This window comes from Artemia sp. Qi Xiang Cuo, chromosome 19 (genome assembly GCF_049724085.1).
Source record: "Artemia sp. Qi Xiang Cuo chromosome 19, ASM4972408v1, whole genome shotgun sequence".
Lineage (NCBI taxonomy): Eukaryota > Metazoa > Arthropoda > Branchiopoda > Anostraca > Artemiidae > Artemia > Artemia sp. Qi Xiang Cuo.
In genome coordinates, this window is record NC_142812.1 from 42736810 (window position 1) to 42760237 (window position 23428).

The window sequence follows — 23428 nt, forward strand, 5'->3', positions numbered from 1 at the left end:
GGCACAAATTAAAGCAAAACCAAAAAAAAAATGAGATAAAAAGAATGTTAAAAAGGACACATATCTATATCACTCTCCTTTTCTATTTTGAAAAATTAAATGTGATTTGTTTTTGTTTATGTATATTTAATTTCATTTTAAGACATTTAAAAAAAAGTTGAAAAAAATTTGTTTAAAAAATAAACTTCAAAGAAAAATATAAAAAATGGGGAGGGGGAAGCAATAAGTTGGTGGGAGGGGGCCCCCTTGAAGGTTGGGGAGAGGGGGACCTTGGAGGTTGAGGTCCCTGTTAGTTACTGTCATTGGTGGCTGCGGTCTTTGATGGTTCAAATCAATGACCATCTCACTACTTGATTTCTAAGGATTGTTCTGAATTTCAATATTAAAATCTTTTTCTTGGCATCTACAACTTGATTAGTTTCAACTGTTTAGCATACTCTATTGCTAAAGAATATTTTACATTGCCCTCACTCCTCATTATTTGCTTGTGTATCATAGCAACCACAGCCGAGAAGTGAAAGCTAGGTCAAGTCACGAAATCTTTTCTTGGCGATTATGACTTTATTATTTTCAACTTTTTAGCATACTCCAATGCTAAAGAATATTTTTTATTGCCGAAACTCCTCAATTGGTACTTGTGTATTATACAGAACACAGCCAAGTGGTAAAACTTGGTCAAGTCACAAGATCACCTCTTTTCTTGGTGCCTACGACTCTGTTAGTTTCAAATTTTTAGCATATTCCAATGCTAAATAATTTTTTATATCGCCCCCACTCCTCATTTGGTTTGTTCTTTTGTATTATACAGACCACACCCGAGTAGTGAAACCTATGTCAGGTCACAAGATCGCCTTGTCACCACTAACCGTTTTCACGGACTGATACACATGACGTTATTCTAATCATATTCTAATTTTTATGTCACGTTGCGTAAGACTTACAAACCCCTCAGACTTACCACTTTCATACAATCCAATTAAAAATAGAAATATTATCATTTTCTGTTTCAATATATTATTCAAATAATTAATGCTCATTCAGTACTGAATGAGCCTTTGAACTGTGAGGACGCAAATTGGATTTAACTTTGAATTTAATTGGTTTGTAAAAAGTGTATTTGTTAGACGGTGAAGATATTGCGAAACATTGAATTGGCTTGGGATTATACACCTTGGATTACGTCATTTAATTATGACAAAAAAAGAAAATAGGCCAAAGACAATGAATCAAGCTCTGATTGAGTAGTAGATCAGGTGTCTACCGCTTGCCCTGAAGAGTGGAATGAAATGCAAATATTTGTTTAGTTGAATTTTACAAACGCTACAAAGTATTCCTGAAAGTTGGTTGTGATTCCTGAAGTAGCGTCGGTATTCAATCGCTGTTGGAAGTCGTCGGTGCAGGAGATAGGGGTGTTAGCCGTGCCCAAATTAACGGTGGCTTAGCGAACTGCACGTCCGCATCGACGTGGATAAATTATAGGTGCCAAAATAGGTAAGAGAGATTACATATTTTTTTTATTTGCACTTGCCATGGGGCGAAAAAGGAAGATTGCTAAAACTGTCCAAGTAGGATCCCAGTCTGTTGAGAACACTTTGTTGAATTCGACCGTTTCATCTGAAGGGAATAACGATGTCGCTTTACTGAAGACCCTGGCGGATGATTTTGCTAAGATGCTAACAATACTTACTGAAAATGGTAAGCAACTAGACTTTATAAACGATAGTATAAAAATGTTAGAAAATCGCATGGTATAAGTGGAAAATACACAGTCTGAGCTAAAATCAGAAGTTAATACTATGAGTTCGCGTGTTACACAGCTTGAATCTGATGTTCTAAGCTTAAGAAATCAAATGTCAATTATCGCTAGTGCAACGAAAAAGTTTGAAACTGGGAATGCAGATCTGTCTCGTCGGCTTATGGCATCTGAGTATCGACATATAGAGAAGAATATTATCGTTTGGAATGCTCCCTGCGAAAATACCACCCAAGCCGAAACGTTTTTTGACCAGTTGTGTTTGGAGGGTCTAGGTCTGTCCATGGTCCCGAGGTTTCGAGTTGTTGGTGGTGTCCGTAAGGAGCAACCGTATTTTAAAGTTGATGTTGGTTCTCGAGATGCGAAGGTCATTGTGCTTAAGAACGGAAAGAAATTAAAAGGTAAAGTTATTGGTCACCATAGAAATGTACCTGTTAGCGATGATGCACCAATATCAGTTCGTGAAGCTCGAAGGAAATTGTATGTAAAGAAATCTAGATTAAATGATATAGGAGTTTCATCATGGGTTTCCAATACAGTTCCACCATATATACAGATCGACCGTGGTGGTGTGGCGGTAAAATTTGGTTACGATGAGCCTATCCCTGAGTTATATGACCAATAGATGGTTATATCATGAATGGTGAATTAAGATTTTGTTAAGATATTTTTTTTTTTTTTTTTTTTTTTTTTTTTTGTATTTATGGAAAAAAAAAGAAAAGTTGTTCTTTTTTTCTCATTTATTTAGTTTTTGTTAGAATTTAGAATGGGTAAGTGGTAGACACAGGTAGAGCATTGTGTTTTCTTCAATTATAAGTTTCTAGAATTCAGAAATAGAATTAGTAAGCCTGTATTGTGACAGGCTAGTGTTAGTGACAATTTTTTCACTTTTTTTGTATTCGTTTGTTGATTTATATTATTTTGTTAATATGTTTCTTTTTATTCTTAGGTTATATTGTATTTTTTCTGGAGCTTCAATTATGTTGGAAACGGGACCACCGACCCTCCGAGTTATAGTAAGTTATTCAGTTATTTAGGTTTGGTTGCAACTACCCTCCTTTTCTTTTTTATATATATATATATATATATATTTATAAAAAATGATAATTGTTAGTAATGATAGTTTGGATTGGCTTGAGAATAATCCATTGAGTGTTTCGGATTTAGGATTAGGGGCACTTCACAGGGATTTTGATATGGGGGTAGATGATGTTTTTCCGAAGGTTAATTATAAGTGCCCAGTTTATTTACATACTAGACTGGCACCGGATAAACTTGGCATTTTTCATTTGAATTGTCAGGGGTTAAATAGTACATTAGATTATTTGTCGGAGCTGTGTATGCTATCTGATTTTCATATTCTTGCACTTACTGAAACATGGTTAATGAATAATAATTCCGGACTATTGGATATTTTAAATTATAATATGTATGTTAAGAACCGTAATCACCATCAGCATGGAGGACTTGCCCTATATATTAGAGCCAATTTGGATATGAAGGTTAGTGATGATTTGTCTGTTAATAAGGAAATGATTTTTGAGTATTTTGTTGCAGAGGCTGATAGGATTGGTGGCCCACTTTATATTGCTGTTTGTTATCACCCCCCTCCAGCTACTATAGATTTTTTTTTAGAATTATTAGATCAACAAATGGACCTTCTAACTCGTAAGAACATGCCGTGTTTTGTGTGTGGAGATTTTAACATTGATTTGAAATTCTTAACATCTAATTTAAAAGCCCGGAATTTTTTGAATTTAATGTCAGGTTATGGGATGCATCCTGCTGTAAATATTTGTACTAGAGTGACGGATTCATCTTCATCTCTAATTGATAATGTATTTTTGAATGTTCGCCATGATTCGTCGAGTGTTGTGTTAAATGATGTTTCGGATCACTTTGGTTTGGCTATATTAGTTCCGTGTATATTTAAGAATATTAATATTAATTATGGTGTTCGCCCTAAGCCTAAGAAATTATTAGTTGATTCAAATACTATTTCAAGATTTAAGCTTAGGATAGAACAGTTAGACTTTAAATTTCTACAAGAAGAATCATATTTAAATTTGAATTTTGACCTTTGGTATGGTAAGATTAAGGATACGTTTTTGGACTTTTGTGAAGCGTCAGGAATACAGAAGAGAAGGGTGTCTCTAAATAAACCTTGGATTACAAAGAGTTTGTTACAGTCAATTAATAGAAGACGTTTTTTATATAAGTTGTTAACAAGGAGCAATGATCCTCATGATAATGTAATATATAAAGTTTGTAATTGTAGGTTAAATGCTGCACTCCGACTGGCTAAGGTAGAATATTATAAGGTTAAATTTAAAAAAGTTGAGGGTAACCCGAGTAAGACTTGGACATTGATTAAGTCGGTGACTTGCCCTGGTAGCGTCTTGATCCGTCCAGATAATATGGGAATGAATAATAATGTTGGAGATGAGATGTGTAATCACTTCGCTACTATTGGGCAGCGTGTGTCATCATCGGTGCCAGTATTTGATCAAGATGGAGATTTTCGTCAGTTCCTACCTGAAGATTGTGATGTGTCTGCGTACCTTAAATCTGTAACTATTGATGAACTATTTGATATTATAAATAATATGAAAAATGGTGCATCAGGAGGCGATTTTATTTCGTTGAAGGTTTTGAAGTCGATCTTACCTGTTATATCTAGTCATTTTTTAGGACTGAAAAATAATTGTTTAAAACCTAGAATATTTCCCGACTGTCTAAAGTGCGCGAATGTTATCCCGATATCTAAAGGAGGGGATAATAAATGTTTTAGTGATTATAGACCGATTTCTTTACTGCCATTTATTTCTGGAGTGTTTGAAAAGTTGATTCATAGTAGGATGGTAAGTTTTTTCGAGAAAAGACAATTTTTTAGTTCTAGTCAGTTCGGGCTTAGGAGTCATCATTCTACAGAGCATGGAGGTTTGTTTTTAACAACTTTTATTAATGATGCTTTAGACAAGGGTCTGAAGATAGCTTCGATATTTTTGGATATTACTAAAGCATTTGAATCTGTTGATCATGATATACTAGTTCAAAAGCTATATAGTAGTGGTATACGTGGTGATTTTTTAAATGTCATAGTTAGTTTTCTTTGTGGAAGGACTCAGTGTGTCGTGATGGGTGGAGTTACATCTAAAATTGAATATATTTCGACTGGAGTACCCCAGGGTTCCGTTTTGGGCCCTTTGTTGTTTTTGGTTTATATTAATGACCTTTGTAGAGCTTCAAGTAATGTGTCTTGTTCTTTAGACCTTGATACTTACGGAACTAAAGAAATTCTACCATGTTTTGCTGATGAAGCCCATTTCACTACAGCTGCTAGAACGGAAAATGAGTTAATGACTATATTGAAAGAAGGTATTTCTTTAATTGAAAAGAGGATGCGAGTAAATAAATTGAAACTGAACCACAATAAGTCCAATTTTTTGATTTTTGGTAGAACTACTGAACATTACCCATGGATTAATAGTATAGAAGTAGGGCACCATACTATTGTAAGATCTACTAGTACTAGATACCTTGGTGTTATAATTGATGAAAGCCTTAGTTTTAAAGACCATATTGCATCTGTTAACAGCAAATTGTCTCGTAACATTGGTATTATGCGTAAACTTAGGTATCTTTTTCCGTGTGAAATTCTGAGAATGTTGTATTTTTCTATGGTTCACCCATATCTCATTTACTGTTGTATGGTTTGGTCGAAAACATTCGTAACTCACCTCCATCCGCTCTGCGTAATACAGAATATGGCAATTAGAGTTCTTTATGGTAATCAAATTGACCTATCTGTATCGGTGAGGCATCTTTACCGCGAGTATAAAATTCTACCGTTAGCAGGAATATGCGTATTCTATAATGCTCTGTTTATGTTTAAATATTTAGCTTCGGAGTTACCATCATGTTTTTCAGGAATGTTTTGTCTTGCGTCTACTATTCACGATCATTTGACACGATCTTCTCAGTTGGTGCGAAGACCAGCTACGGTCACGTCTAGATCTAGGTTTTAAAATCGCCATGTTGTTCCGTTAGTTTGGGTAAGTTTGCCAGAGGATTTGAGGAATGTTGGTGGTTTGGAAGATTTTCTTAAGTTGCTAAAGAACTATTGTTTTGATGTGTATATTTTGAATGGATTATTCCACGCCACTTAAGTTTTGTTTTTGAGGAGGGTTTAGTTGCAGCTGAATATGATTATAATTATTATATTTTTGTTGGGTGTTGTTTGGAGGTTCGTTGGTTTTCGGGTCCGGTAAGTTGAGCTCTAATTATGTTTTTTTTTTGTTTTTTTTTCTATCTCTTTTTTTTTTTGTCTTTTTTTTTTTTTTTTTCTTTTTTTGTGTCTTGTTTTTTTTTATTTATTAGGAGGGTTTTCTCCCGCACAAGCATTGCTTCAGGGAATCGATGATGTATATATATTTTTTTTTAAATAAACCCATTGTTGTTAAAATGAAGACCATTCAGACCAGAATTATACATATGAGATACATTTTTGATGCCCTTAATAATGTATGCGATACCGGACGATATCTGAGATACCTTTAAGCTACGGGTTATTAACCTGTTTGACAACTTTTGGCTCAAAACCTGTCTGGTTGACCCAGAAACCTGTCTATAACATACGCTGTTTGACAGACTTTTACCAAGGACATTAAATCTCCCCCTTGATCAGAACCTAGCACACTACTGTCAACTTATCACATATAATCTTTAGCATAGTTTCCATTAAAGTTAGTTTAGAGGCAAGTTTTTAATAAGCGTTTGCAGGAATGACTGGCACTTCCATCGGAGAGATCATTACAAAAATGGGCAGGTTGACTTGTTCATTGTTGCATTTTCGCAAAAATTCAAGCATATCATTTATGTGCCTAAGTGAGGCCAGATCACCTTTTCGTTTCCTTGAGATTTGGCTTAGAGAGGCACAAGACCAGATTTCAGCTTTTGCGCTCTTTATAACATTCTCATCAAAAAAGCCAAAGGCATGTTTAGCAACAGAATCATCATCAATTCCTCCCCAAAGATTTACTTGTAAAAAATTCACCACAGTTGAGTAAATATAAGTAGCAGTTTGGCTATAGAATCTTATTTGTTGGTTTTTACCATTCCGTAAGCAAATATCAACTCACAATCTTAAATCAGCAAGCTTTAATAATTATTGTCCGAATTTTATTCACCCCACAGAAACTAAATGAATAACGCGAATAATTACCGGTTTTATAAATCCCGTGGCAGATAGAAGCTATGGGAAGTGTGTATACTCAAATTGCCTATACTCAACATTTTAAGGGTTTTAAAAATCCAACCAGTACTACAGCACTTGATGTTCACTGTCAGCACTTGATTCTTGATGTACAGCACTTGATGGTTAAATTGAAATCGGTTTAAATGCAATAACTAATTATTCAAGATATAAATAAATGTTCTGAAAATGGGTCAGTAGACCCCAATACTTTTAATCCCTCTCAGAAAGTCTTTAAATAATCTCTTAATTAACTCCAGCCACTGAATTAATTCAAGAACATACTGGATTTTAAATTTAATAAATCCAATCTAGATAGGTGTTTTCACCGTTTTTTGTTGTTTGTTGGGTAGAGTTTTTTGTTGTTGTTGTTGACTTTGACTCAGTGAGCTTGGAATTGACAGAGCTTCAATTACATATCTTTTCAGTCTTCCTCACATCAGGAAATGACTTTAAAAACTAAATTAAATTAGTTAATGTAGTGCAGAAAAATCTGGAGCTTAGATAATTTTCTATTTTAAAGGTATATAAATCTGAAGACAAAGTGCAGTACATACACTGCAGCCTAGTTTCTAAAGTGTGAAATATTTATAGTTATTTTCCCTTGGGGAAAGGGGTTTCTGAATTCCTTACTTGTACTTTTAAATATTTGCTAGTTGCAAGTCTTAATTTGCAGTGGGCTTAGGCTGGCTTGCTTCTAAGGAGTGTAAAAAATACAAAAAAGAAGTAAGCAATACATTGGTTCATTTGAGCCAAATAAATAAGTGAAGAGTTTTAAGAAGTTAAAAGTATTTAAAGTAGCTGCAACCAATTACCAGTGTAAGATTAGTTAAAAATTGTTAGTTCTCTTTTAACTTTTCACTTGAAAGGTATAAGATATGCAATTTTTTGTTCTTGGGTTTACCACCAACATTAATATTTTTATCATATGGAAATGTAAATAAAATATTTTTGAATTTTGAAATGATAGGATCTATGCTCTTTGTGCTTATATCTTCTACCTATTTTATAGGAGTTGCACTCCTTGTTCTCATAAGAAGCTACAATATTGAAGTTTGTTAATTATTGAGATTCTGGAGATTTCTAATTGCCCAGAGCAGTCAAGAGAAGGCCACTGTGGATTGGATTGGTGAACCATGGGAACGCCCAACTTCTTCGGTATCACAGCTGTTAAGCAAGGTAAATGGCATTATGATAAATTGAGCCAATTGGCTGCATGTTTGTCCTTATATGCTTACTGTGTTGGATATGTATTGCAATTCCCCACTTGTTTTTGTTGCTTGTACTTGAAAAATGGATTAAACAAACTATAAAACCTTTTGTATTAATTTTTTTAAAATACACAGAACAAGTTTTTCAGTCTTGCTGTTCTTGGCTTTTAACTACTTTTGTGTAATTTGCTAAATGATCACTCTAAAATTAATAAACAAAATATTGGTTTCAATTACACCATTTTCTCCCAAGATAGATGTTATAAATTTTAATGGAGGTTAGAAGATTATAACCACTTCCTACAGTAAAAAAGATTGACTTTAAACTTAAAACTCTCTGCTCTTAGATTAACAAAAATATACAAAGTTCAAGATTCAAGCTAGTTTATCATGTTTTGTCAGGGGGGTATTCAAGTCATTCCCTTGCAATTTCCTAACCTAGTTTAGAGGATAAACACTATATGGCTAGAAGGATCCTTAAACTTAACCTATTGATTGAAGTACATTTTTGAGTTACTTTTAATTAACATTTGCATCCTATCACAGGCAGCGCAATCGAGCTGCCTAAGTAAAGAACGATGTTGGCACAATTTATTATTTATTATTATTATTATTTTTTTCATAAAGAAAGAAAAACGAGCAAAAATGGGGTTTTTATAGGCCAAATGAAGATACTGAAAAAACAAAGCGAATATTTCGAGAGGACAAACGCCTCTCATCTTCAGCGTGAAACGAAACGATATATCAATAAAAGCCAAAAATTAAAAGAATTAAAACCAACTACCTAACAACCATAAAAGCGAGTTATTCGCCAATATCCGCGATTTGCACAAAATCCAAAAAAAATATGAACTGCCATCGATGGATACTAGCGAACAACTGACAAAGAGAAGGAACCAATTCATTCACTCGAAAAAACAAAACGAACCAGCAATTAAATAAGTTGGAGAACTATGTAATTTGATTTCGGATTTTAATTAATGTATTTCTTGCAGACACCCTTTGAGACCTAAGGGGTTGTTCACGTGTTTGAATAAATAACTGGGAAAGCGGTTCAAGGTTTATTTCAGGGATTACTAAAGTATCGGCATCTTTTTTGATAAAACCAAAATATAACTTGTTTGTTCTTAAATCCCCGGAATCTCTGTTTAAAGCTAAACCTAAATGTTGGCATTTATAAATTTAAAAAACTTCTCTGTAGTGCTGGACTATACCTTTGTCATGCGAAATAAGGCTAGCTTGATTAAACAAAATAGTATGGTCTGGTTTTTCAAAAATGTGCTCTGCAAGGGCAGAGTCAAAATTTTCTGGTTTTTTCTGCTTTTTAAGTGTATTATTAATTGAAATAGAGTGCTGAGTTAATCTATCCGTTAGTCGCTGATCAGTTCTTCCGATATACCAAAGACCACACGAACAAGGAATTCTGTAGACACCGGAGTCTTCACCTATCGGGATAGGGTTTCACCTATTTTTACGTTGATAAATTTGGGACCTTATAGTTTTTCTGGGTCTATAATAAGTGTAAATGTTATTTTTCCTTCGATTTTTTGAAATGTGGTCTGAAATCCCTTTAACATATGGGAGACCAAGATAAACTGAATTTTCCCTTTGATTTGTGTTTTCTGTGGAACTATCTGATAATCTTTTAATGCGTTTTGAATTACAGAATTTATTAAACTAATTGGATAACCATTCAACCACCTTAGAGATATTTTATTTGGGAATTGACTCTGCCCTTGCAGAGCACATTTTTGAAAAACCAGACCATACTATTTTGTTTAATCAAGCTAGTCCTATTTCGCGTGACAAAGGTATTGTCCAGCACTACAGAGAAGCTGTTGAAATTTATAAATACCAACATTTAGGTCTAGCTTTAAACAGAGATTCCGGTGATTTAAGAATAAACGAGTCATATTTCGGTTTTCTCAAAAGAGAAGCCGATACTTCTTAACGATAAGAAATCAAAAATGGTGCTTTAGAAAATTGATACTATAGATTACGTGCCAATCTACCCGAGAAAAAAGATGGCGCAGGTGAAAATACCCAGGGAAAAGGGCTTATTCTAATAATTGGAGAAGATCATACAAACACTACTTGACAAAAAATCTATCTTTAGAGGGCAAACAACAACAGGAAAAGACCTCAAAATAAATTCATTGTTGTAGGCTGAAGTAAAATCACTGATCATCATCCCTAAAATAGAAATTAGATTCACCCTCCTTTGTACCTGTCCAACGGGTCTTTTTTTTTGGTAAACGAGTAAGGTAATCCTCCGATGAAATTCGAATAAAAGGCACTTTATGTTTGAAAATTGAGCTCCATAATACTTTTTAATGAAAAAAAAACTTAATTCCGAGACACACTGCGTAAAAACCCATAAAAGTCTTAGAATGCTCCCAACTGGCAACAATAAATTTTGAAGATCAACATAAGCTTCCTTTTGAGATATTAAGCGGGTTTTTATTATTTACTGTTCTCGAGTTATGGCTTCATATATCAGCTTTTTGTCCAAAAATTTGGATTTTTTCAAACTTTAAGCCACGAGCGGCACGGGTTAACGTCGTTTAATGGAGCTCAAATTTCGGCTATCTCACTATCTTAAAAAAGGAATTCGTTTTATGGGGTTCAGACGAACGAAATTCCGAGATTTTTTCTCTTCTATGAGATGCCTTCACCCTACTCTTTACGGAAAAGTTTTAACTTTCTTTAAAAATGCTTTTCATTCAAATTCAACGGGTCTTGTGTTTGATCATTTTTTCTGAAATAATTGCGACAAAAATTCAAACTTTAGCGTAAAGAGCAAGGGCAGAAGAGGGGACAGCTCTCTTCATATACGGAATAATATCGGTTTGTTTTAAGTTTTAATCTTACTTCTTACTTTAAGTTGAAATAATGTATTTTTCGTAGTTAAATTTCTGACCTTTTAACATACAGCGAGGACCCCTCCCCCCCCCTTTGTAGAATTCCGGCTTGAAAATTCTTCCCGAAAACTTACCTCTACAGAAAATACCCTCCCAAAAACTTTCGAATATTTTCCAACGAAAAGTACTATATGGGAACAACCGACGATTTGTATAATTTACAACCCTTGTCCCAGTATCTATGGGGGCTTAGTTGTTCCCCAAAGACATAGTTAGTGGACATTTCAACTATGCTAAAATTTGTTTCAGCTATGCTGAAATAGCCATCAAATGGCTATCTTAAAGTTCTGATCGGATGCCTTTGGGGGAAAAGGGTTATATTAGGGGGATAGTCGCCCTCCAGTCTTTTTGGTCACTTAAAAAGGGCACTAGAACTTTCTATTTCTGATCAAATGAGCCATCTCTCGATTTTCTAAGACCATTGGCTCGAAACAATTACCCTTCGGGAATGAGTGCTTGATTTTTTTAGGATCTCCCCCCCCCCTTTTTTTTGAAAATTTGTCAAATTTTCTTAGGTTTGTAACCTTTGATAGGTAACATTAACCTACTGAAGTTCGAATATTTCAAATCAACAAGATAAAATCAATTCTTATAATGTATGAATTTTCATAAAAATCCCTTTTATAGTATTTCAGGTACTATTGAGCCGAGTCGTTCCTTACTTACAGTTGTTGCCGCAAACTGTTTCATGATTTGCTTTTTGTATGGCAACTAGTGAAGTTTGTACAATTAGCTTTTTGATGGCCGGAAATGCCTTGATTGTTCACAAAAAAAACAAGTTAACACATTTGTGGTGATAAAAAGAGGGAGGGAGTCACATCGGGTCACCTCTCCTTTTGAATGAAGATATTTGGAGAATGTAAAACTAAGACTGCTTTTGAAGATTTTAAATAAAAAAGCTATTTATTAGAAACCTGTCATTTGCTCCTAGAAATATTATATATAAGAAAAACTTAAGAAATTATTATAGACAATTGGAATTATTCTATGTTAAAAATTGCGTTTCATAGGCAGAGTGCTGCTTAACTAAATAGCGAAGTGGGCACAATGCATTATTAATATTATTTTTCACCAAGGCACTTTCCGTGGAAGAATTTGTTATAAGAATTGGAAATTGAAAGTTCTGTTGTCCTTTTTAAGAGTCAAAATGGATTGGAGAGCAATCAGGTCCCCTCCCGCGCAACTCTTCTCCCCAAAGACAGCTGATCTAAATTTTGAGAAAGCCAACCGATCCTCCATAATTTTCAGAGAGGCTGTCAAAATTAATGAGTATAAACAACAAAAATTAGCCCTAATAAGAGATAAAAGAGAAGCTTATTTGAGCCCGATTTATAATGAATTTATTAATTTAGATTTCTCTCTTTTAAATTATAATATTTCACAACCTAATAAAATTTCAGATTGTACCAGACCTGGTAAGCGATTGGCTTTTAAAAAGGTATTAAATAAAATGAACTCAGATTTAGTTTTTGAATTGCAATTCAATGTCGTTTTTTTTTTTTTTTTTTTTTTTTTTTTTTTTTTTTTTTTTTTTATTATTATTATTATTTAGTAATCTTTTCAACATTACATTTAAAGGGTCTATTTATTCTAATGGTTGTTTTACCAGTTTTATTGTAAATTTTAGTGATAATGCTTTATGGAATTCCATAATCCTTGTTCTTCCATCTTAGCTCTGAGGTCGGCTAGTCAGATGTCTTTTTTGCTTTTTTCACTGGCTGGAAATATCCTCGTTTTTCTTCTTCTTGAGTTTTTCCTCATCTTGTTTTGCCAGTGTTCCAAACCATAGTCACAATGTTCTTTTCAAAGACCATTTTAGTTTCACTAATGCAATACTAAAATCCGAAGAAGTGGAGAGTTTAGTATACGAGAAGCAATCAGCCTTATTTCATTTCAAAATTCTTATTAATTTCTTATTTCATTTCAACCTTATGTCATTTTTAAATCAAATGAAAACAGGAATTGTTCATAATTATTTGCTCTTGAAATTAAAACTGAATAGTGAATAATATCAGTTAATATTTAGTATAGTTAGTATTGAAATAGTTAATGTCAATAATATCAGCAGGACAGGATAATATCAGTTCGCTTTTAAGTTTTAATGTTGCTCCGTACTTTCAGTTGAAAAACTAGTTTTTTGTTATTAAATGTCTAACCGTTTTTCAAACGTTGAAAGTAAACCCTCCCCATCCTGGGTAAAATTCCCCCTTAAAAATTCCTTGGGAGTACTTCCCCACAACCCCCCCCCTGTAGAAAATACCCTCCCCAAAATTTTTCGAATATTTCCCAATCATAACTACTATGTGTGAACAATCGACAATTTTTATAACTTACAACCCTTCTCCCAGTGTCTGTGGGGGTTTAGGTGATCTTCAAAAGTATAGTAAGTGGACTTTTCAACTATGCTGAACCAAATGGCTATCTTAAAAATTTTTATTGGATGTTTTTTTTTTTGGAAGAACACGTGTGTGATGGGGGATAGTCACCCCCAGTCATTTTGGTCACTTAAAAAGGGCACTAGAACTTTCTGTTTCCTAGCAAATGATACCTCTCCCTATTTTCTAGGATGACTGGGTCAATATAATCACCCCTGGGGAAAAATAAACACATCAGTGATCTTTCTTGTGACAAAAAGTGCAACAGTCCACACTTTTATGTTTAAATCTGCCTGTTGTTTACGTGTAGTTTTCGTTATCGGGAATAGCGTGGCATGTTTGACCTTTTGTGTCATTAGTTTAAAAAGAAAATTCCACAAAGAAGTTTTTAAAGAATAGTAAAGAGATACACTAACCGAAAATGAGCAGGAAAATGTCAAATAATTTGCAAGCGTTCAACAATACTGATATGCATCCCTGGAAGTCATAAAAAATTTGAATTTATAAGACTTAAAAAGGAGAAAACATTTAGTATGTATTTTGTTTTCATTGAAGTGCCAAGTATTTTCTGGTCTTTAGAAGGCACCTTCATATTTTCTGCACGTTTTTAGTTTGGCTGGGCTAATTATTGCAGTTTTTGTTTGTTTTGGGTTTCATATATTTATTGATGGTGACAAATAGAAATTTAACGCTTGAAAATCATTTGACTTTTCTTTTGCCCATCTTTGGTTTAATGTAACTCTTTTCTTTGTAAAATGTTTTTTTAGTGAAAGTTTTTTTTTAATCAATCACTTTTAGTTTTTAATTGACATAGTCTTCTTATTAATAAAGAAAGAATATTTAAAATCTTGGCACGATATGGGCACAATGTATTCTTGTTTTGTTTGTTTTTTAGACCAGGGCACTTCGTATCGAAGGAGTTGTCATAGAAACTTCGAAAAGGGCTGAATCGATTGAAAATTAGAAGGGTTTGTGCCCTTTTTAATAGTCGAGAGCGATTGGAGGAAAACTAACACCCCTCTCACAACCACCATCTCCCCAAACACATTGTTGGGGTTCCACCCCTGTTTCTTTTCCTTTCAGATAAATGACATGTTGTCTTTTTTTTAATTACATTTGCTTATAGTATAATTTGAAACGACAGGTTAAATTCCCGTTACTAAGCGATTGTGGTTTTGCAATAGGTAAGCTTTGAACCAAGTTTATTTTTGTACTTGTTGGTTTGGGAGTCCTTGAAAAATAAATCCAAGAAGTTGAATTGAGTTTGAATGAGGATGTAGCTGATTGGCCGGGCCAAGCGGAGGTCCACCCATATGAACAGTGGTGTGTAAAATATTATTTTGTGCTAGTCTGCGTTTTGACCCCGTTTGGGGAAGGATATTTCTGTTGTTATATGTGACCCTTTTGGAAGAATACAAGTAAGGTATTTTCTACAAACTGTGTACTATTTTCCGTAACCCAGGCAGGGTAGGAATAGAGCTACGAGGTACCGTCATTATTATATTGACAGGGAGGTTTGTTACCTCCAAGGAGAGAGTTAAGAGATTTTCTAGCCGTAACCCAAGGCGGGTACATTTGACTTTAGAAAGTGGCCATTTGACCACTCGACCGCGTTATCGTACCCTGGGACAGGGTATACTGTAAATAGGGTAGTACCAAACCCGATATTTGCAGAACCGGTGTGGTCGAGACGGATGGAGCATTTCAAAGAAAAGCTTAATCCTGATATCTTTCCAAACTCTGCTGTCCTGGACCTCTTGCCCGTTACTGTCTCAGATCCCAGCCCACCTCCTCTCCGTTCTGAGGTCGAAGATGCCATCCAAGCGCTGAAGACTAACAAGGCCCCTGGCCCGGACGGGATACAGGCAGAACTGCTGAAAGTCCGGTGTGAACCACTTATAGATCTTTTCCACAAGATTGTATCCGGTGCCTGGCAAAAGAGTCATTTCCCAACTTCCTTGTGCGAAGCCACAATTGTTCCACTACACAAGAAGGGGTCAAAGTCAGCATGTGATAATTACCGTCCTATTAGCCTAACAAGTCAAACTGCCAAGATCTTCACCCGAATTATACTCCAACGGATCAGAGCCTTCTCATCCTTAGTCATTCAAGAATACCAAGCCGGGTTTGGCCCTGGGAGATCGACCGTTGATCAAATTTTCACTGTTCACCAAATTTTAGAAAAATATCTGGAATTCGGTCATGTCCTGTATCAGCTCTTCGTCGACTAAAGGTAAGCATTCGGCCTTGTATGGAGAAATGTCCTGTGGCATATCCTCCTTTTTTACGGAATCCCACGAAACCTAGTAGTTCTTATCAAGGATATGTAATCAAAATTTGGGAATCATGTCATGACTAGTGAGGGTCTCACTGACAGTTTCCAGACTTCCGCAGGTGTCCTTCAAGGATGCCTTTTGTCTGCAGATCTGTTTAACCTTGTCCGGACAGCAGTCTTATCCCTGGTGGAGACAACTTGTGGCGCACATATAGGGGGGTGTTCAGATAAATAAGCTAGCCTAAGCCGTCTATATCGACAATATGGCTGAAACACCCGAGCATCTACAAGCCGTTGTTGACGACGTCTTCGAAGCCGCTAGTTCTTTTGGAATGATCATAAATGTATCAAAAACAAAGGCTATGTGCTGCTCACGAAAGCCACAGGATACAGTTAAGCCAGACCTGAAAATTAATGGAGAGAGTATCCAGTGGGTTGACGAGTTCCCTTACCTCGGTAGTCTGATCACCAGCGACAACATTCTATCAAAAGACATTAAAAGACGTTTCGCCCTCGCGAGCTCCAGTTTCAAGGCCCTTATGCCCATATGGCGAAGCAAGGATTTGTCTCTGCGGCTTAAGACACGACTTTTTGATACCTTGATCATCCCCATCGCAATCTACTCATGTGAAACATGGACACTGAAGGTAAATGACAACCGTCGACTTGCAGCATTTGAAACTAAGTGCCTCCGCCGCATCGGCGGGATCACTTACCTTGATAAAATCTCAAATGTCGAGCTTCTGGAGCGCCTTAAAGTACAACAAAGAATTCTTATCAAAACCCAGCTCCAGCAACTTTGATGTTTTGGTTAGGTACAAAGGATGAGTCGGACATGTCTCCCAAAAACTCACCTTCGAAGGCCAAATTCATGGTTCTTGTCCTCGTGGTCGTCCCCCAAAAAGGTGGAAGGAATACTTTGCACCTCACCGCCTCTCGGACCTTCTTCGCCTAGCAGAAGACCGTGAAGCATACAGAAGGCACATCCACGCCGTTACGAAGAAAGAGGCCCCAAGACGACCTTCAAGGACGGATGGGACTTAAGTCAAGTCAAGTCAAGGTTTGGTAGACACGGGCATAGCATTATAATTTGGGGCCGGGGCTTTCCCCTCCAATAAGTGGTGACACCCGTATATTACCACGCCAGTGGTGTTGTGGCCTACCGGTATAACACTGGTAACTAAACACCACGAACATTGGTGCCAGCGGTAGCTAGCACTACGAATATTGGTGGCAACACTCTTAACCGTTGGGGTAAAAGCGGGAATCCCACTAACATTTGGGCCGACAAGGGGTTCTCCCCTTCGAGTAAGTGGCATAGCAACATTTTTGCGCCATTTTTGCATCAATAAGTGGCGATACCCGCACCTTACACTCCAATACACATCCAATCAAAATTTTGCTTTGTTCGACGTAGTTGAAAGGTCAGGAAATTTTGTCTTCGAGGATGACACTCCCCCCAGAGCCCTCAGGGCAATGGTTGTAAGCTATGCTCTCGGGGCATATGAGGTTTTTATAGAAAGCGTTGTCGTAGAAACTTCAAAGGGCTTAATCGATCGTAAATTGAAAGGGCTTTGTGCCCTTTTTAAAAGTCAAAAGGGATTGGAGGGCAACTAACCCCCCTCTCACGCCTACCCTTTCCCGAAACTCATCCAATCGAAATTTTGAGATATCAGTTTTGTTCAATGTAGTTCAAAGTTCTGGAAATTAGGTTTTTGAGGATGGACCCCCCCCTCACACACACACCCCAGGAAAAGGGTTGTAAGTTGTGCCCTGGGGGCATGTAAGGTTTTTTTTTTAATAGAAAACGTTGTCATAGAAACTTCAAAAATGGCTCATTCTATTGGAAATTGAAAGGGCTAGTACCCTATTTAATAGTCGAAAGTGATTGGAAGGTAACTAACCCTCTCTCATGTCCACCATTTCCAAAAAAACACATCCAATCAAAATTTTGAGATCCATTTTGTTCAACGTAGTCAAAAGTTCGGGAAATAAGGTCTTTGAGGATGACATCCCCCACCACAGCCCTCAGGGCAAGAGTTGTAAGCTATGCTCTGGGGGAATATAAGGTTTGTATAGAAAGTGTTGTCGTAGAAACTTCAAAAAGGGCTCATTCGATTGGAAATTGAAAGGGCTAGTGTCCTTTTTAGTAGTCGAAAGTTTTTGGAGGGCAACTAACCCCTCTCTCACGCTCACCATTTCCCCGAACACATCCAGTCAAAATTTTCAAATAGCCATTTTGTTCAACGTAGTTGAAAGGTCCGGGAATTATGTTTTTGAGGATGACACACCCCTCACAGCCCCCAGGGCAAAGGTTATAAGTTATGCCTTGGGGCATATAAGGTTTTTATAGAAAGTGTTGTCGTAGAAACTTCAGAAAGAGCTCATTCAATTGGGAATTGAGAGGGCTAGTGCCTTTATTAATAGTCAAAAGCGATCAGAGGGCGAATGCCTCCCCCCCACACTCATCATTTCCCCAAACACTTCCGATCAGCATATTGATATAACCATTTTGTTAAACGTAGTTGAAGGGTCCGGAAATTCTGTCTTCGAGTATGACAACCCCCCAGAGCCCTCACTGCTAAGGTTGTAAGTTATGCCCTGGGGGCATATAAGGTTTTTATAGAAAGTGTTTTCATATAAACTTCAGAAAAGGCTTATCCGAGCGGAATTTGAGAGGGCTATTGCCCTTTTTAATAGTGGAAAGTAGTCGGAGGGTGAATCACCCCCACCCTCACCCAACATTTCCCCAAACATTTCCGATCAACATTTTGATATGGCCATTTTGTTCAACGTAATTGAAAGGTCTGGAAATTATGTCTTTGAGGATGACAATCATCCCCCCCCATAGCCCTCAGGACAATTGTCTTAAGTTATGCCCTTGGGGCATATAAGGTTTTTATAGAAAGTTTTGTGGTAGCAGCTTCAAAAAAGGCTCAATCGATTGGAAATTGAGAGGACTAGTTCTTTTTTGTGAGTCAAAAGTGATCAGAGGGCAAATGCCCCCCCTCCCCACGTCTATCATTTCTCCAAACACTTCCAATAAAAATTTTGGGATAGCCATTATCTTCAATCTATTTGAAAAGTCTGGTAATTATGTATCTGAGGATAAAATATCCTTCCAGCCCTCAGGGCAAGGGTTGTAAGTTATGAACCTGTGGGCATATAAGGTTCTTATAGAAAGCGTGGTCATGTGAACTATGGAGGGGGGCTCATTAGATTGGTAATCAGACGCTGTAGTGCTCTTTTTAAGAGTCAATGTGATCGGAGGGCAGCTACCCCTCCCCCCCACACACACACGTCGTGTTGCCCCAAATTGCATCTAATAGAAATTTGGAGATAGCCATTATATTCAAAATAGTTTAAATATCATATAACAAGGCTTTTGGGGTTGGAACAAACCCCAGAGATTAGGGGCAAGGGTTGTAAGTTATGCCCAGAAGGTATTTAAGATTTTTATGGAAAGGATGGTTGTTTAACTTTAGAAGAGGCTCATTTGGTTGAAAATTGGAAGTTCTATTTTTTTTTAAGCGTCAAAAGTAATGGACGGCATTTAGCCCCCCCCCCCCTTCTACAACCCCTTCTTTCACTAAACGCATCTTACTGAAATTATGATATAGCGATTTTTTTTCAAAATAGTTCAAAGAACATGTAATAATGTCTCTAGGGATGACACACCCCCCAGCACCCTGGGGATAGGGTTGTAAGTTATTTTATGAGGGTATATAAGGTTTTAATTGAATGGGCGGTAGTATAAACATCAGCTGGGGCTTATTTGATTTGAAATTGGAAGTTATAGTGACCTTTTTAAGAGTCAACGAGATTTGAAGGCAAACAGCCTCCCCCCCCTTCTACGCTCAGCATTTGCCTTAACACATCTTATCAAAATTTGGAGATAACAATTTTATTCATCGTAGTTGAAGGTTTCCCTACAGTTTTCAGGGAAGGGTTGTAAGTTATGCCCTTGGGGCATATAAGGCTCTTATAAAAAGGGTGGTCGTATATGCTTTGGAGGGGACTCATTGGATTATTAATCATAAGCTCTAGGGCCCTTTTTAAGCGTCAAAATGATCGGAGCGTAGCTACGCACCCCAATCCCATACACACACACACACACACACACGACGTGTTTTATTGAGATGTCTCCAATAGATATTTTGAGAAGTCCCTTTATTCAAAATAGTCTAAATATCATATAGCAAGGCTTTTGAGGTTGATACAAGCCACCAGAGCCTGAGGGCGAGAGTTATAAGTTATGCCAAAGGGGTGTTTAAGGTTTTTATGGAAATGATGGTTGTATAAGCTTAGAGGTGGCTCATTCGGTTGAAATTGGAAGGTCTAGTTCCCTTTTAAGAGTCACTTAAGAGTTCCCTTTTAAGGTCAAGTAGCACCCCATCCAACTACCCCTCTTTTCGCCAAATTCGTATGATTGAAATTGTGCGATGGCAATTTTGTTTAAAATAGTCCAAAGAACATATAGCAATGCTTCCAGGTCTGGCACAACCCCCCAGAGCCCTGGGGCAAGGACTTTAAAATACGCCATGGGGGCATGTACGGTTTTTATGGAATGGGTAGTCGTATTAGATTCAGATTGGTCTCATTTAATTTTATATTTGAAGTTATACTGCCCTTTTTAAGAGTCAAAGTGATTTGAGAGGAACCTCCCCCTCCCCACACCCATCATTTCCCATAACGAACATCCAAACAAAGTTTTGAGACATTAATTTTTTCAGTATTGGTGAAAGATTCAGTGATTATGTGTAGCAATAGTTGTAGTAGCAGTGGTAGTATTAGTAGCCGTATGCAAATACATCTTTTTTTCAACATCCCCTTCAACACACGATGGAATTTTTAACTTAATACCATCAACCGGTCCTGAAGCATTGCTGATGCGTCCTCTTGACTACCTATACGGGCATAGTGTATTTCGATTTACTTCAATACAGTTTCAATTTTGCCCAAAATTTTTGCCTTAATATCATTAGGTTTATTAGTTGTAGTAGTAGCACCAGTTAATAGTAGTAGTCTTAGTGTTAGTAGCGGTAGTAGTAGTAGCAGTAATAGTAGCAATAGAAGTATTAGTATTATGATGCAAATATTGTCTTTTGGTTAGTTCAACATCCCCCGCAACAAGCGTTATAAGTTCTAATTTCACACACGAAACTGTTCCTAAGATATTGCTGATATGCCCTTTTGACAACCTGCATACGGATTTCAGGCTGTCATCCGTAAAACAAAAATATTCTCTGAAAATTTTGCCTTCATACCTCCATAGGTTGTGAATTTTGAGCTAGCCAGAAAACACTAACCGCATTAACTTGAAACTTTTACGGAACGTTTAGGAGGAGTTTTAATTAAACGAAAAACAAATATGCATGCAGGTATTAAAAGGGCATATAAGGGCATAGGTGGCAATACTCTATGATAGCTAGTAATATCATTGGTATTTTAAAGGAGCTAATTTGATTGAAAATTAAAAGTCCTAGTGCCCTCTTAAGAGTAAAAAATTATTGTAGGGCAATTAGCCCTCCTCTTTAGCTCAAAATTTTCCAGACACTTCCAATCAAAATTTAAAGACAGCCAGTTAGTAGTAATTCATTAATTACTCCGAAACTAACAAGACCTACCGGACAGGTTTCTGGGTCAACCAGACAGGTTTCTGAGCCAATAGTTCTATGGAAATACTGCGGGTACACTATATACGGCAATCTGAATGGAATTTGAGGCAACACGTTATACTGGCTTAAAATGTTATCAGTTTTAAAAGTAGAAAAAACTAGTTTTTTGAGTAACAAGTATTTTGGATCACTCAATAATGGTGCATAATTCTGGTCTGAATAGTCTTAATTAATGATATGAATAATAGGATGAAGCCAGAGGACGATAATATTAATATTAATTGGATTGTATGAAAGTGGTAAAAGGGTTAAAATTGCTTATCAGTTAAGGTACATCTGAGGGGTTTGTAAGTCTTACGCAACGTGACATAAATGTTAGAAAATGATTAGAATAACGTCATTGATACCAATCTGTGGAAACGGTTAGCGGTGACAAGACGATCTTGCGACTTGACCTTGCGACTTGTGATAACATGCATGGACATCGTGTGCTTAAATTTAGCTGAACGTCCCTTCAAGAGTATCTAAAAGTTCCACATTAATTTTCTTAGAAATAGTAATAGTAGCAGCAGTGGCACTAGTAGTATTACTACTACTTAATTTATGCAAATAACGCATTTTTATTGGTTCAACATACCCCTAAACATGCCCTATATGTTTTAACTTAATAGTTTTGTGTTTCAATTTAGTTCATGCATCCTCCAAAACATAGACTATTCCTGGGATATAGGCGATGGGCCCTTTTGACAATCTAGATGCAAGGAGTTTGTTCATTTAGTTCATGATCCTCTCAAACATTCGCTGAAAGTTTTGTCTTCATATCCCTAGCCTTAGTAGCAGTAATGGTCGTTGTTCAGATACATCCTTTTTGGATTAAGAATGCACATTGTGTGTTTTGATTAGTTCAACATCCACCCAAATCCTCTCTGGCCTTTAGGGTAATTCAAAATCTTTTTCAATATGCCCTGAAATTTTTATCTTAAATAATCTAGGCTGTTCCTAAAATATTTCTGATATAACCTTTTGACAGCATGTATATAGTGTATTTTGATTCAGTTGAAAGCTGTGTGGCGGTTGAGATCCCACGAGGCATAGCTATTGAAGCTTTCAACAACGCCGAGCAAAATGAACTAAAACCAAGCAGAAAAGAAGAGGTGTGAGGCTGACGCCCCCTTGCCTTCTAAAGATCAGAATCCATTTTTTATTTTACTAAAAACGAAATATATTTAAGTGTTTTTTCTTTTTATTAATTTAATGCATCCAAAATTATTAATAGTTTCAGGAATGAATAACAAGATATATATCAAACTGTCAATCAATATTCGTTGTTTTCTTTTTTCGATATTATGATAAGACGAGAAATATTAGGAGAAATGGAAACACATCGCTTGAAAAAAGGATTGTTTTCAGTAAAGTACAAATTTTATTTTGGTCTTTGGATGGCACGATGGCGTCAGCCAGATTCTCCTTAGGTTCTGCTCGGTTTTAGTTTGGCCCTGTATTATATTGGAATTTCTGTTTATTTTGTTTTATGGTAGTTTTACGCCTAAAAATTAATTATTTTTTTCTGCTCGTTTTCGAATAATCTAGCTCTTTACTTTTCATTGAAATAGTTCTTTTGGGGAATTTATTCTTGAAATTAATAATTAATAGAGTTGGAGAGTTAAAATATATATTAATAAAATAGTATAGCCATATTGTTTATATATATAATTGCATCATTAAAGAATAGAATATACAACCTCGGGTTTAAGAATTTAAAATATTATAAGTTACTAAAAAGATCCTTCAATTATCGAAGAGGCGGTGTAGACAATTCAGCTGCTATAAATTAGTCAAAGGTAGGATCATGAAAATCAAATTAAGAGGAACAGTAAAATTAAAAACCTTAGACGACCAATTGTTTAAAATTAAAACAGGACAAAAAATATAAGACAAATTGATTAATTTTGAGTGAATTATACATTATTTTTTAGGTGCACCTATTGTAAGATCTTGTGAAAATGATGTCAGCAAACAAA

The 23428-nt window shown here is 36.1% G+C and overlaps 1 protein-coding gene across 1 annotated transcript in view; it reads left to right on the forward strand.

Annotated features, from left to right (window-relative positions):
• Nucleotides 1-23428, forward strand: part of LOC148940872 (uncharacterized) — a 153249-nt gene that overhangs the window by 31050 nt on the left and 98771 nt on the right. Inside the window, exon 2 of the mRNA XM_089105170.1 lies at nt 8020-8186. The gene's annotated coding sequence lies outside the window, so the exon portion shown is untranslated. The remainder of the gene's footprint in view (nt 1-8019; nt 8187-23428) is intronic.